The 16600-nt window shown below is 43.1% G+C and overlaps 1 protein-coding gene across 4 annotated transcripts in view; it reads right to left on the bottom strand.

Moving 5' to 3' along the window:
• The window catches only part of ddr1 (discoidin domain receptor tyrosine kinase 1), a 53811-nt gene extending 46856 nt beyond the window's left edge, over positions 1–6955 (bottom strand). For 2 of the 4 annotated variants that reach the window (XM_049583582.1, XM_049583585.1), the window contains exon 1: positions 6564–6887. The gene's annotated coding sequence lies outside the window, so the exon portion shown is untranslated. Of the gene's footprint in view, positions 1–6563 lie in introns of all 4 variants that reach the window. The other 2 variants (XM_049583581.1, XM_049583583.1) reach the window with 2 other exon arrangements.
• Between the last annotated feature and the right edge of the window lie 9645 nt (positions 6956–16600).

Genomic DNA, 16600 nt, shown 5'->3' with positions numbered 1-16600 from the left:
GCCTGATCAGATACACAAACAGTAACAACGCAGGAGGTGGACTGCTTGTACCACAGAGTGAACTAGAAAACAAAATGTTCTGTGACAGCTAAAATGTGACAAAGAACAGAGAGAGCAACACCAAAAAAATCCCACCAAGCAGAGGCCTTGTTAGCACCTCTAGCAACCAGCGGGATCCACACTGAGTCGGCTGTTCATTAGCTGCATCGTGTGAATCAAAGAGTGACGGAGAAAGGACTCTCTGCACACAAAGGAAAAACAGGAAAAAAGAGCGTATTAGAAGTTCTTTTGGGAAACTGGTTTATGACTGACAGCAACTGGAGCACTGTTTCGGTTCCCAGGGCTTGACGCTTCATACATGTCAGTACATGACGTTTAACTGTTCTCAGCTCTTTTTGCTCTGTATAATTTGCCTGGAATGAAAGGAGAGGCGTTTCACTTTTTAGTGAAAGTGAGCTAATGAAAGACCTTTCTCACCTGCACTAAAAGTTAGGAGTCAGAGTTTCAAGCTGCTGCTGCATGAAAACGAGCCTTCCTCGCTACAGTGAGGGAAGATTAGTTCTGAGTTTGACCTTAGTTGAAGCGTGGGTGTAAAAATGATAATGAGAATCTAGCAGAGATATGTGGCAGCATTATCATGTTAATACGACAGCGTGGCAGCAGGGTGTATATGTGGGGAAGGTTCCAGTTTGACACTCAGGCCGTTTCAGGGCTGCAGTGTGATGGCAAGCCGCAGCCCAATTCCCTGAATTCAATTTGCACAGTCTCACTGCCACCTGTCAGAGAACAAGTGAGAAGCAGAGGGGAGGATGGGGTGAAAGGAGAGGCATGTGACAGCACAGTGCTACTCTCACAATGAGCAGAGAGAAAACGGCCGGCGACCAAGATACAGGAAGACAGACAGACAGACAGACAGAAGAATGCGATGGTGGAGGAAAACTCCCTTCAGCAACCGAACGAAGACACTCAGAATGACGGAGCGAGCGTGGGACAAAGGCAACTCTTTGCCCGCAGGAGGGTGAGAATTATTCATCCACTGAGCAGCTATTGAAACAGAGAGAGGGAAGGGGAGAAATGGAGGGAGGGAAACAAGGAGGGAAAGCTTGGAGAGAAGCAGAACAGCAGAAAGAGAGACCAGGTCAAACAGGAATGAGTTCAGTGAGACTCAGCATTTTGAGTCAAAGTGAGAAAAACAGTCAGGCCGAAGCCAGCCCTCTAACAGATGTCTTTGTCTCATTTCTAATGAATGACAGCTGAGCAATGAGAAAAGATTTTCAGACGTCTTTGAGCTGTTTGATGTTTAGCTACTGCAATGGGCAAACCAAAAAATATACTCACATAAAAGCAAAAAGTGTTGTGACCTGATTATTATAAAGACTAGGCTTTGCTGAAACTCTACACACACACACACACACACACACACACACACACACACACACACACACACACACTGCTAAAAGCCTCAGGCACAGGCTGATACCTCTATCACACTTGCAGTCCTCCTCCTCCTCCCTCTCAGCAGGAAAAAAAGCCTCCTAAAAAGAGCTAAATTACACATCACACAACAGTTTCCTGATGCTAATATGCCCCTCTAAACCCCTGGGAGGGAAAGACAGACAGGTCCGCCCCACTCAACGTGGATGTTGTTACAATTCAAATGCATCTCATGAAGAGAAGTCATATTAAAAAAGAAGTTCACCTTTTATGTTGTACAAAATTTTCTTCAATGTTCCAACAAGGTTTCAAAAGCACTTACTTTGCCAGAAGCCATTAGTACTTATTAGTGATATACTGAGCCACGAGAGGCATGGTGTGCGCTCGCAACTCAAGACGAAAACACCACCACAGTGTGAGGATTTGGACAGAGATGAAAAAAAAAACTGAAGAGAAAGAAAGAGTGAGAGGGAGAGAACAGAGCACACACGCTGGCTTTCAAGTTTCAGAGAGTTTCCATCTTTCATAAGGTTTGTCTGGCTTTTTCCAGAAGCGATAACTTCAGCTGCCAGTTGTTGGGGAGACGTGTGAAAGCACACGACATGATTCATGGTTGTTTTCAGCTCACAGGATTTAGCATTAGCAACCTTTAGTCATTAGATCATCAACTTACCTCAACAGCACATGATTTTAAGGGGAATTCCACCAATTCTACACATCAGAGTGTGTTTACAGAACTACTGCATGTGTGGAAAAAAGTTGTACAAAGATTTTTTGTGGCTCCAGAGGGAGGCTTATCAGACCTCTAAGCTGCTCTTCATCTCTGCTTGAGGCTACCTGCTTGAGGCTACATCATCTGCTACCAGCATAACACACCCAAATCTCTGGGCTAACTGTTGTCGGTCAACTTGCATTGTGGGTAATGTATACGGCAGGTTGTGACAAGGAAGAAGAATGCATTGTATTAAAGAAGCCAATATCTGCTGTTTCAGTTTTGTTCCTTTTCTTTTAGGGCCCTGACACACGAAGCTGACAGTCAGCTGTAGGTCAATGTCGGGCCGTCAGTGAGCGTTTGATGCCCTAGCTTTAGCGGTGTGTCCCACAACATTGGCAATAGTGTGCTCGTCAGCTTTTATTTGGCAGGCGACAGCATGTGGGATCCGTGGTGGAGCCCATCAGTGAATAAAATCCCTCTGATTCGCCATTCAGCTCAGTGCAAAAGCAAACAAACAACTTAAGTCAAGAGGGTGTCAGATCGTAAAATTAATTTTTTTTAGCAATTGAGCTCTTAGCATAAACAGTCTGTAATCGTTTAACTGTTCACTAGTGCCCGGTAAATATGATTTGTTCTTTCAACATCCAGTTGTGTTGCTAATGTGCTAACTGGCTAACTAGTGTCTTGAATCTATCCTGTCTGCCTTCCAGTTTCCCTTTTTGAATGATGAAGACAGACTACTGCCGTCTGCTGGTATGGAGTTATTTCATCTCATGTAGAACATTATGTGCTATTTAGCCATTGGTCGTAGTCTTTGCGGTGTGTTCACACAGGTGACGTGAGGCGATGCAGCAGTTATCCTTCATCGCCACTATTTCTTTGATGTCGGTTTGGTGTGTCTGCGCCTTTAAACTGTCCAAGAAAGTCTGACAATGTCATAGGAGTGCAATATATGGGGGCACTTGAGAGAGAATTTTATTTTTGAGTCATAAAACATGTAACACGGTTGAGAAATTACACATTAGAGAGATGTTACTTGCCAAGTTCTACATTTTTTGTAATTTTATCTAAATGAAATATATCACGTATTAGCCCCCGAAAATAGGCCACTGTTAATTTTGGGACTTATGCAGAGGCATTTCTGCAGGCTCCTAAGCTAAAATGAGGCATCAAGCCAAGGACGTGAGATACCTTGATAAGATAGTGTGACAAATTCTTTGAAAAAAACCCTCAGCAGCCAAAATATAACCCCAGTTTGCTTACATCCAGGCAGCAACATTGTTATCTAAGCAGGGCACCCTCGACGGGAAGAGCAAACAGATAAATGAGGAGACTCACAGGGACGATAGGAGAGGGTGAGATGGATGAGCAGCGGAAGGAGGGGGAGTGGGATAAATGAAACATCTAGTGCTGCTTCAAAGGGAATGGTGAGATAGGAGATGAGGAGGGAGGATGTGTGCTCCATGTTAGATGTAAGGAGAGAGACAGATTGCCAGAATGATCAATTAGGGGATCAAAAGTATGTTGGATGTCAGGGTGGGATAGAGGGGTAATCTGAAAGAAGGTAGGACTTTGGAGATGGAGATTCACTGAGAGGAAATCAAATAAAGACTTGAGAACTTACTGACAACTAAAGCCCAAGAACACCACAGATCTCACTTTGAAGTGTCACCACCCATTACTCGAAGAAATTTGTTTCTGTGACAGTCCAGGCGAGCTCGCTCTGCATGTGACCACACATACGGGCGAAATGCAATTGAAGAGTCCAGCTGTCTAGACTTGAGCGGAAATTGGTTTAGGAAAACAGGGTGGACAGTTGAGTCCTGCCTTCAATTGGTTTCATTTCCCATTAGCAGGGGACTGTAGAGAGGAGAGGCAAGGAACCGTGTCGTGTCTTTGGACTTAAATGAATTCTTCCACCGGCCTCGCTCGGCCTGCCAGGAGCCAATTACGGGCAAACACTGAACTTAGCCGAGCTGCTGCCTAATGCATGATCGTTGTGAGAAAAGTCGTGTAAAGGAGGTCTTACGGATGGAAAACGCCATTATCGTTATTGTGTTCTTTCATGAGGTCACATTGGCTACACTGCCATAAAGATCAGGCAACTGTGCAAAACATGCAATTCAGTTATTGTGCGTCAGGATCTGCCCTTGGGATTTGGATTCGTATCCACCTACTAAAAGTCTTTTCAGATTGGTCGACAAACAGAAACCCAAAGGCAAAGTCACAAAGCATGTCAGCCACCAAAACAAAGACGCAGAGAGGGGACAACAGACTGAGGTCAATGATCTACCAAACTACACAAACCAGTGCTCCCACTGTGAAGACAAAACCCTGCCTCTATGTGTGTGTGAGCTTGCATGCAAGCGCGCATCTGGAGTGTTTTCAATCACAAAACAGCAATCATGCAAAACTGCAGTTAAAAAACCCTGGTTCATTTTTTCTTGTCTTGTACATAAAAAAAAACATCTTTTCAAGCCTTTTGTTGCAGAGTCTTAAAATGTCTAAAGACCGACACAAAACAAATAACAAACAGCCATTTTTCAGACACTGTCAGACAAATTACTTTGCTCTGTGCATACTTCTCTACAAATCATATTATGCAATTAATGTCATTTTCTCCTAAGCCTGCCAAGACAAAGGCAAATCAATTAAAAAAAGCTGTTCCCCACTATGCATACGCAATTATACTCACATAACTGGTCTTTCCAACTATTTAATATGTTCTGCTGCGTCTCCTCTGCTGAACTGCACAGCTGATAAAAAACAGTTATGCAGGGCCAGCGGCTCTCGTGGGATGCTGTTGGAGACTTAACAGCCAGATGCCCATTAGACAGGGATCCAGCAGACCTGTGGTTGCTGTGAGGGACTGTGTGTATACCCACGCTCAGGGCTCCTCCTTACATTATGCCCCTGCCTTACAGATGCAAAGCGGGAGGGATGGGGAAAGAGAAAATTATCTTTTATTGCCTCTCTATCTATTGGCAAACAGCATAGACACCCCCCTCCACCTACTCCCCCTCCTAACAGTCCAACAATGCTACAACTCCTCTGGACTGCTTGCTCAGTCCCACGGCCAACAAACTACCCACATCTACAGTTTTTCATGTGGTGGGAGAGGTGACTACCCGCTGCACTGCACACCCACTGAAGCCCATTGTGCACTCCTCAATCAGGCCACCTCCGCCTCTCTGCAAGGCATGCACAAACACACAGGAACAGGCTGGCAACAGAAACACATGCAATCACACCCACATTTTCACCTCTCTCCTCCTGTCTCTTCCTGCCATAAACAAACAAACTCAGGCAGAGAGATAAAAATATGCATTTTCTGAGCAGAACTTTTTTTCCTCTCGATTCCTACACCATCCTGTTCACAGAGGAGACGAGAATCATTTATTAGACCTCATGATTGATTCACTCTCAGCAGCCTCTTTTTTTCTGGCTCATGAAAAACACAAGATGTGTATTCAGTTCAAAGTCCAAACCTTTGGGCAGCTCCTCCCCAGAGTTTGAAAATGTTTTCTGTATCAACACAGGTTCTCCTCTTAAGCACAAGGCCGCCCTGCAACGAGCTCAGGTTTGATTCTGGTGGCTGATAAGCTCCCAAAGAAAGAATCAACTCATTTAAAGGCCAGAGGTGACTGAGACCACAGCGGATTGTCTTATTGTGAGGTCACAGGGTTAATGATGGGTGTGATGACCACCACCTGGATGTGTGGAGGTCATCCTAAACATTACACATTTTACTGACCCATTCATTAGGGCTGTTGCAGTTTTAAAGCCTGACGTGCCAAGAAGAATGACTTTTGTTTGACTTGTGTGTGTGTTTTGTGAATGAGGTGCAATGTGGAGAATGGGTTTAGCAGACTGCAAAGAAAGGAAAGACTGGTGACAAGTTAAACCATGTGACAGTTTGGGAGTTAGTGGCCATCAGACTGGGTAAGGATTGGAACTGATGCCGGGCAGATTGGAAGAAATAGAAGTCTAAAACGTGTGAAAGCAATGGTCTTGGCACAAATCAGGACTCAGAATAGTGTTTTAGGATCCACATTTAGAAAGATGTTGAACAGTCTGAACTGAGTCTAGACCATGATGTACACTGACAGAGTATTTCAGCTACGCAGTCGGTAAATGCCACAATGTATCCGCCACACAAACGTGCAGAGACCCGGAGCGCAACGTTACACCTCATATGCGCTTCTCAGCAGTCCGTGGCCACCGTCCAGAGCTGCTGTGCCCGCCTCACACCGAGACTTACAGACGCCAAGCCACAGAGTGAGAAGCAGACACACACACAGAGACACAGACAGCTGGAAATATCCGCTGCAATATTATTATAGCCGCTTATTATGGAGTAAAGTGCGCGGGGAGGAAACGCGCGAAGGGTTTAAAGGAGTTTGTCAGTACTTACCTAGGAGACACGGAGAAGTGTGCGGTGACAGCAGTCCAAACTTTTAGATGAAGTCTGTCTCAGACGAAGTAAAGCTGCCCTGACCAACACACGAATAATCCAAACTGTGCTCTGGAACAGTTGTTGCGCTCAGTGAACGACCTCTGTCAAAAGTCAGAAAACAACAAATTATCCGGAAACTGCTGAACGCATCGGCTGGTATTAAACCAGAAGCCGGACTTTCACTGGACACTCTTGGTGTGAAATTTAAAACTTGTCGACAGTGAGGGAGAATATTAAAAAAAAAAAACGAGCGAGAAACCTTCCAGGGTCCCTGCGCCTCGGCCCCTCTGTGAATCTGCGCCCCGGCAGCTCCAACCTCAGTCCGGGCTCAGCAGCCGGGCCAGCAGGCGCCACCAGGTGCTCATTTACATAACTGCACCGGCTGTGTCCAATCACAGCTCCGAGCAAGGTGTCTGATTGAATATTCCAGCAGGCACGCCGTCCAATCAGAGCTCCCAGTGGGCGGGAGCTGTGACCTTAACAACACAGGAGAAAGAAATTCAACGTGAAGCCTTTGGGGGCGATGGGAGTTTCTTTGTTACAACAACGCAGAGATTTGGGGAATATGATATATGATACAGCAGCAGGCAGAGGGCTCCCACCTTGTTAACCCTTTGCATGTAAGAAAATGTTTCTCTGCTGTTTTAAAACTGATTGTTAGGTTATTTAAACTTGTAAACTCGTTGAATGATCTGTTGTGCCTCTCAGCATCGGCCTGGGTCATTTAATGTGGACCCACAACACTCTGCCTTGGTATTTACCTCTGAAGGAAACTTTATTACAGAGTATTGGTGGTGTAACTGTATACCATTACTGCCCCTAGGCTATAATGACTTAGATTGAAGGGTTTGCAGTAAAACACAGAGATGGAGTTGGAACCAGGAGAGTTGTTGATATGAGACCCCGGGGCAAAGCAAGAGTGAAATGGGAATTCATGTTTTAAAAGAGCCACATGTGTGTATGTTTATGCCAAATTACATCAAAAGTTGAAGCAGTCAGACACAGACAGACTGAAAAAACGCAAGGCTGTGCAAGAGTTACAGTATGTGTTGGTACTTGTCTGACTGAGAGGAGGGAAACTTTAGCTGGCGCTCAATCAGCGGCCAGGGACAATAAAGGTCATTTAACACACTCTGAGCTCCACCTTGGATAAACAGGGAAGAGGAACACTGATACTCTCTCTGCTGCCTAATGTTCGCTTTTGTGTGTGTATTAAACAGGCTGTATGTCTTAATGTTTCCACTTGCGTGTGCACATATCATCTCATGAATCCTTTGTACTGAGGATGAAATGAAATTTGTCAATAAGTCAAACTAAGTAACAAAGCACAGTTACTCAAGTCCTGTACATCTCAGGGGGAAATGTACTTTTCACTCCACTGCATTTATTTAACAGCTGTAGTTACTGCTTAGTGTTCAGATTAAAATTTGACATACTATACTTACGGCACACTTTTGCAGATACTTCTGTACTTAAACTTCTGTTAGATTTTGAATGCAGGACTCCCACTTGTAAAGGAGTATTTTAAAAGTATGGTGTTGCTCCTTCTACTTAATTAACATAATACATCTTCCACTTCTGGTGCCATGTAATGAAAATTAGAGGCTATTAAGCGTCCTTTCTCCAGGACAAACACGAGTGTGTGTTTAAATGCTTGTTTTTAAAAGAGCAGTGTGTAGGATTTAGTGGCATCTAGCTGTGAGAATTGCAGATAGCAACCAGCTGAAACTTCTCCTGGTTTGAATTCTGGCAGTGTCTATTGTTAAGGTGGTTTCTACCAGGAGCCAAATTATCTGCAAAGGTGTCTTCCTGTCCCAAACAAACAGACCAAATGATTAGAATCAGTAGAAACACTGAATATAGCAGTTCCACGTTACAAATCAGTGTTTGTCCTATGCTGTTTGGCTAATCACAGAGCGGCTTCTGACTACAGTGGCCAACACAAACACACGAATGGCCCTATCTAGAGCCACTGTTTGGTGTGTCTGTTCTGGGCTACTGTAGAAATATGGCGGTGCAACATGGCAGACTCTGTGGAAGAGGACCTGCTCCCTATGTAGATATAAACGGCTCATTCTAAGGCAATGGAAACCTGTTCATATTTACTATATCTGCCAATATGTCCGCCTAAATCCTACACACTGGAGCTTTAAGTAAATTATCTGAATATGTCTTCCACCACTGATGCCATGTTTTTGAAATTAGAGGCTTTAAAATGTTCCAGGACAAACATGAGTGTGTGTGTGTTAATGCTTGTTTTTAAAGTGTGTTTTTACCATATATTCATTATGATGGTAAAAAATGAAAGAAAAATAAATTAAAAAGTAATACAACATATGGAAATAAAATACACAGCTGCAGGCGCTGCGTGCTTATGAACACAAATACAACATATTTTCTATTTGTTGATCAGTTCTCATGAATTTCTGCTTTTTATCTTGACTTATTTTCTGTGTCTGCTCCTGCTCCATTCAGGCCACATTTACCCCAGCCCACCCCTCCGCTGCACCCTCCCTCCCTCCCTCGCTCCCTCAGTGTCTTTGTGTTTATAAAGACTTTAGCTGGACTTTCATCTGGCCTGGCCTCATTCTCTCTGCATATCATTAACATTCTCTCACCACTTTTCAATTCAAAGCTAAACCAAACCAAAACACTCCTCTCTCTCCTCTTGTGTTTAATGGTTAAGCCTTCATACTTCAGTGCTGTACATAAAAACTAATCTTAGCAGTTTTTTTTCTCTGTTTAGCTGCGCTGTGTTCATGATTTATTAATGTTTCCTGGTTCTCTGTTTCATACAGGCGTTGATTTTTTATCTAAACCTTGTTCTCCAATAATGCTAAACAAGTAAAAAGGGTGATGAGCTTAAGCTGAAATGAAAGGGATGATGAAGAAATCATTGTGGATATTCAAGAGTGATTATCCATGACGTTCACTGATTCCCAGAAATTATCCTGCTGATGAGTGCAGTAATTCTTAGCTCTCTCTCCACAGAGCCGTTCCCTTCTCTTTTCAGCCCTTTCTGTGGTGCAGATCGTCCAACTGGCTCTGCTTTGTTCGTTGTCCCGGCAACTGCAAATCCCTTGGCAGAAATTATGACCTTTTTCACTATTATTTCTTTTCTACTCTGTGCCTCCTCTCTCCTATTCTTTGTGTATCTCACTTTCTTTTTGCCCTTATCTCTATTTTAATATTTCTTCTCTTTTTTTTTCTTCACAAAATATGTTTCATTCCTCCGTAGAGTTTTAGTTTGTTGTCACTAAACCTCCTTTTCTCCCTCCTCCCTTTCTACTCATTCTCGCTTTGAGTGAAAACCAGTGGAGCATAAAAAGCAGGTCTGATCCTGTGAGGAATTCACTGAGAGAGAGAGAGAGTGAGAAAGGGAGACAAACAGAGTGAGAAAGATAGAAGTTCAAGCTGTATTGCACTTATGAGTCAGCAAGGACACCAAAGCACTCTGTGTGATAGGTAAGGAAAGATAAAGAGAAGGAGAAAGAATGAGTTGCCCGAAACATCAGTGGTCTGTCAAAAAGAAGAAAGAAGGTTTTCAAAAGAGAGGAGTGTGTTAGAAGTTAAAAGAAAGTCCTTACTTTTTAAAAAAGGTTATTGCATTCAGCAGAAAATTACCATTTTCATTCTGCGTTTCTATTCAAGACGGATGACAGATGATCTATTGCCTGTCATTTTGACTGCATAGTCTGAATTTATCACTTCTCTTACATCACTATAGTAAAAAAAAACACAAACATCTGAATTAGAAATGGAAGTGTTCAACTCAAAGGCATGGTACAACACACACACACACACACACACACACACACACACACACAAGCGGGCTGTCCACCCCCTGTCATGGACTGACAGCTGTGCAAGGCTGCAGGGTTCAGACAACACAGATCATTTGCAGAATGTGAAGCTTGCAGTATGTTGGGAACCGGCGTAAAACCACATACCAAGCATACTACCCTCTGAAACTTCTCCACCAGGCTTTTTCACTGGAAATATCCAAAACCAATAAATGTCTGATTTGCAATGGTCAACGAAACCTCAAGAGAGCCCCACGGCTCCTTTTACCACAAAATACCATCTTTTTTTCACATGCACGTCTGACTTGAGGTCCGGGTTTGACTTAAACACACATGTATGCATGTGTGAGAGTGTGCAAAGTATGTCTGTGTAAATGTACTCTCCATGCACCTCTGTGTTCCCCCCTAATGTCTGTTTACTGTGACTTGTCTGTGCTCTGTCAGTTTTCGTGTCACAGGCCCGGGGCAGGTTGTATTTGATTGGCCCCTGGAGAGGATCTGGGACTGGTGGAGGTGTCAGGGGGTCATAGGGTCAGTGTCTGCCTCAGAGGGAGGTTCTTGGGTGGGGGTCAGAGTGGGCGTCAGTTTTGGAGTTCTCTTTTTAGGTGCCCGGTGAAGAAAACAGTCGCGTCAGCTCCTCTCACTTTCCACAGAGCTCTCTGACTATTCTCTATTCGCTTGCTGTTGTTTTTCTATTTTTGGATTCAGGATTCTTTTTGTACTTTCTCAACAAGGTGGTGTGAACCTATACTAGCCGCTCTGTGAGGCTGCTCTTAGGCACAGTGATGCTTTAAAGGTCCAGTGTGTAGGATTTAGGGGGATATAGTGGCCTACATGGAATATAATATATAAAGTAGGTTTTCTTTAGTGTACAATCACCTGAAAATAAGCATTGTTGAGTTTTTGTTCCCTCAGAATGAGCCCTTTACCTACATAGGAGCAGGTCCTTGTCCATGGAGATCCCCATGTTGCACTGCCATGTTTCAACAGTAGCCCATGATGGACAAACCAAACACTGGCTTTAGATCGGGCCATTCCTGTTTTCGCATCCACCACAAGAAAAAACACTGACTTTTTGACATGAAATTGCTTTATTTCGTGTTTTTTTTTTATCACTGGATCTGTTTGTTTTGGAGAGGAACAGACTTTGAAGGATAATTCAGCTTCCAGTAAAAACCTCCTGAACATCTGGATCTGAAGTTGTCAGAGAGAAAAGATGAGCAACCATTAGCAGGTGCTGGGCTAGCAGCCCATCTCCATCATGCCAAAAAGAAACACTGATTTGTAATGTGAAACTGATTTATTCAGTGTTTCACTGGCTGTAATCATAAGGTTCATTTGTTTTGGAGACAATGGGACCTCTGCAGATAATTCAGCTTCTGATAAAAACCCCTGAACAATGAACACTAAAGGAAATCTAACTAGGAGAAGTTTCAGCTGGTTGCAATATGAAATCTTCACCACTAGATGCCACTAAATGTCCCTAAAACTCATGCACTGTTCCTTTAAGCTAAAAGTCTTGGCATCACCAAAGTTGGATACATTGTCTGGGAACCATGAATGTTAGTCCATCCAAAAGTTGGTGAGATATTTTAGTCTGGACCAAAGCACTGGCCCACATTGTCTTCTTAGTACGTCATGGTCTTTGTTTAAAGTGTTATCACTCTGTCAACAAAGACCTCACTGCAGATAAAACGTTCTCTTATGTTTGTATTTTGTGTTTTTAATGATCTTGTAAAAGGAAATGAAAATATTTTCGAGCATTCTTTTCACTCCTTTGAAACCAAACGGCGCTTATACACACAGGAAAGCAACAGATTCATTACTGGCTGACACCACGCAGACTCTCTCAAAGGCACTCAAGTATCTCGTGGATAAATCCGATCCTGCCTGGAGTGTCCTTGTGATCATGCAGCTAGATGTGTGTGAAGTGTGATGAGCTCAGTGTTGTCAGGGGAATGTGGGGTGGGGGTGGGGGGGTGGGGGGGCTAAGGGGAGGTGGGACTGTCGGGTGTTGGTGTGTTGGGTGGAAGATGACCCCTCACACAGTCAGGAGTCCCTGGAGACCCTCTCAGCTGTAGCAGCGCACTTGTGCCTCCTCTTCCTCATGGCTGGAGGTGGAGGAGGGAGGGGGGGGATGCAGACTCTTTTTGGGTGTCAGGTTCCCCCCCCCCCCCCCTTAGAAATCCCCTCTGTACACATGAACACACACACACTCTGTGACAGTGTGGAGGACTAACAGCCTGCGCTATGGCATTTGGGAGGCTCCTCTACAACTGTCGCCCTCTGTTCAAACTGCACCCCTCTAGGATTTTACTTCCCCTTTTCCTCAGCCCTTCCCTCCCTCCTCTCCTCTCCTCTCCTCACCTGTCTGAGCCAGCCGTTGAATGAATGGCCTCCCTTTCTTCTCCAATCTCTCTGTGCTGCTAACAATAGAGCTTTGGGAATCATTCACTGTAACCACCTTCGGATGTGCTCTGATCTTCTTTGTCTGGCCCTCCACCCGACTGTCTTTACCAATTACATGTTTAGCCTTCCCACACCCCTGGTGTTTAGCTCAAACAGTAGTTTAACTTGGCTGATCGCTGCCTCATACAACTATGTCATATTCCCAGGGCTCTGTGCGTGTGTGTGTGTGTGTGTGTGTGTGTGTGTGTGTGTAAAGACATATAATTATAGCTATCCTTTAATTATTTTAATTAATATTCAAATTGGACAAAGCCCAAGGGAGAAACAAAACTCAGCTAATATACCAAAGCAATTCTGAACGCTTTGCCTAAGGACTTTATCGCCATGGTAACCCAAGTCTGATCTCGTCTCCACTGCTGGATCTCAAACTCCCTCTCTCTCTCGCTTTTTTTTTTTAACTTTCAGGCGGACTGTTGCTGGCTCCTTCCAGTGAGAGTGAATGTTGTGGCGGATTGGAAGCTGCTGAGGACGGGGTGGAGTGGATGAGGTGGGTGGTGGAAGGGACTCAGAGGGGTGCGAATGAGTGCCATTGCAATCCAGTGAGAGGTGGTGCTAAAAATACCTATTGACACATGGGCTCCGACTCACAAACAGGGTCACAGACAAACACACAAGCCGGTGACCAAAGAGGTCTCATTCATGCACCACCAGGCAGAGAAACACACACTTACAACACATCAGTGGAACAATTAAAATAAATAAAGCCGCCACTATTTACAGTATAACTGAACTGTAAGATACTGAGGCCCTCTGAGTTTACATTGGCAATGCTTTGCATTTTGGAGAGCTCTGTGTCAAACAGAGAGCAGGCCCTTTCCACACTCAAGCACAAGTCCTCTGAACAAACAAACCCAGCTGCCATATTGTGACCCTCTGCGGGAGGAATATGGGAAAGCTGCTCTGTACACATTGTGTTGAATGCTCGCTGTGGCAAATATTGTTCCTGGGTTTACCTCACGGTGACATGCTGCTGCGATAGTTTGCCAAGCATTGATCATCTGTTTTTTTGTGTTTGGTCAATTTACAGAGGGATTATCACAAAATATGGGTGTGGTGTTCACCTGGGTCACTTCCTCTGTGATGTGTTTATACCACCCATTACAGATAAGTTAAATTTCTACTGTCTACACATTTGGAAACATCTGACCCGAAGGGACTATAAAATCAGGTTTGTGCCTAAATATTACAATCCCTTTTTTAAATTTATTTCTGTAATGGTTATTTGTATAGGGGCATGTATGTACCACAAAACGATGCCACACATGCTGCATTTATAGCCTAAGCTTATTTGCAATGCTCGTCCTTAGATAGTCCTTTGAATACATAAAACTCAACATAAAAGACACAAGAGGCAAAGCACAAGCTTAACAATATACATTAAGAGCACAAAAACTCAGAGCTCAACAAAATCAAAGGTCTTGACAGTTTATCAGTGGTTGAGGATGTACTCAGATATTTTATACTTCCATAAAAGATGCAATAAAACAATCTAAATAAACTCAATTACAAGTAAACAAAGCTTAAGCATAAGTAAAGAGGCAAATCATGCAGGTTCTGCAGAAAAATGTGGTTGATATATTATTAGATATGATAGTATTAGATTATCTCAGATGCATGAATGTATAAGAAGCATTTTACTGTTGTAGCTGGTCGAGGTGCAGTTTCTGACGACTTTAATATTATCAAGGAGTTTAGTGGTTCCTAAGCAAGATAAATGTAAGGAGGTCTTCTGATGATTTATAGAGTTGGAAAGGAAGTTCTTTACACAAAATTGTGTTTTTGTACCTTTTGTACCTATATAGTGGATAATATCCCCTCTATTCTAAAGGGTCACAGGCCAAAAAGTTTGGGGACCTATAATTTAATCTTCAGCAGTGCATTGTGTTTAAGAAACTCATGACATGTTATAAAAGATAAATAAAAGAAAATGTATTACAGTCTGAAATATAAGGGCATAAATGGAAATACTAAAGTATACAAAACTCAAAACTGTACTTATTGTGTAAAATGTACTCAGTTATTTTCCACCATTGCAGGCGATGGTAGTGGAAACCAACTTAAGAAGGAGCCGAGGAGGGGGCGTCCAATCTTCAGAGCCGAGACCGCGTCACCCCTAGCAGTGCTGGAGCACCAGGACGCTGACTGGAGGGACAACTGCCCGAGCTGTAAATCTGTGTGTGTGTGTGTGTGTGTGTGTGTGTGTGTGTGGTCTCTGTATATCAGTGAAAAGCGAGCGACTCTGCTTACATAGTAAAAATATGGATTTCTGGCACAACTTCACCTCTTTCCAAAGTGCATGGAGAGGGGAAATTATCTGAAAGGACTAAAACTCTAGCAACATTTGTAGAGCAAGCAAAAAGTCTGTTTGCTGCAGGTATGAAAGCTGATCTGTGATCTGTGTATGCAACAGAAGTTAACCCTCATCAGTGGTGGAAACTAAGTACATTTACTCAAGCACTGTACTTAAAGGGACAGTTCATCCCAAAATCAAAAATACGTGCTTCTCCTCTTTCCTACAGAGCTATTTATTAATCTAGATTGTTCTGGTGTGAGGTACAGTGTTGGAGATATCGGCTGTAGTGATGTCTGCCTTCTCTCAATTATAATGGAACTAGATGTGGTGGGAAAAAAACAGCACATTTGCAAGATTCAACAGCAATGTCCCTTTCTAGAAGTCATGACCTGGTTACTCAAGGTAATCCACAGACCTTGTTGTGAGTTTTATATTGAAACTGTTTTCTTTCTCCGAACTACACCTGCAAACTGAGTCACTGCATAAAAGGAAACTAGCTAATGTTACAGCTAAGCCATGGAGGACGCCATTGGGTGGGTGTAGTTATGTAGAAGGAGAAGAGTTCCTACATGAAACTACTCACAACAAGGTTTTTGGATTATCTTGAGTAACCAGATCAGGGTTTCTGGAAAGAGACACTGCTGATGAATTTTGCAAATGTATTTTTTCAGTGCTTTGAGCACCACAAGCCGAGCGCCATCTAGTTCCATTATGTTTGAAAGAAGACAGACATTTCCGCAACTGACACCTCAACCATCTAGATTAATAAATAACTCTACAGGTAAGAGGAAAATATGTATGCTTGATTTTGGGGGTGAACTGTTCCTTTAAAAATAATTAAAGAGAGTTTAACTTCAAGATACTTATACTTTGTTTGCATGTGTTGCCACTTTTAATTGTTCTCCACCGCAGTTCAGAGAGAAATATTTCACTTCTTACTCCCCTACATTTACTTAACAGCCGGAATTATTGTTTGTTTTATTTTCAGATGAAGATTTTACATAAAAAGCCCATAAGTCTATAAAACACAATAAAGATTAAACCATCACCTCAAAACTTCTCAGATCAAACTGAGGCAAAGGTTACAAAAATGAAAACAGATTTGCGTTGCAGAACTTCATTTTTTAATCATCTCACGACCCCTCTGATTTATCTTGTGACCGTTAGAAAGGATCTGACCCCTCATTGGGGATTCACTGCACTAAACCTGGCTGTATATAAAGTAGTTTAAACTAGCTTCACCTCGACCAGCTGCAGCACTAAAATCCTGCTTAGGCATTGTTACATTATTGTTAACAATCCAATAATGTCATATATAATAATATATCAGTCACAGTGGACATTTTACTGCAGAATAAGTGCTTTTACTTGTGATACTTAAAGTAGATTTATGTGGTAACACTTCAGTACTTCAGTAAAAGGTCTGAATA

Source organism: Epinephelus fuscoguttatus, linkage group LG8 (assembly GCF_011397635.1).
Source record: "Epinephelus fuscoguttatus linkage group LG8, E.fuscoguttatus.final_Chr_v1".
NCBI lineage: Eukaryota > Metazoa > Chordata > Actinopteri > Perciformes > Serranidae > Epinephelus > Epinephelus fuscoguttatus.
Note: the sequence above shows the minus strand (reverse complement) of the source record. Positions and strands in the feature narration are given on the sequence as shown.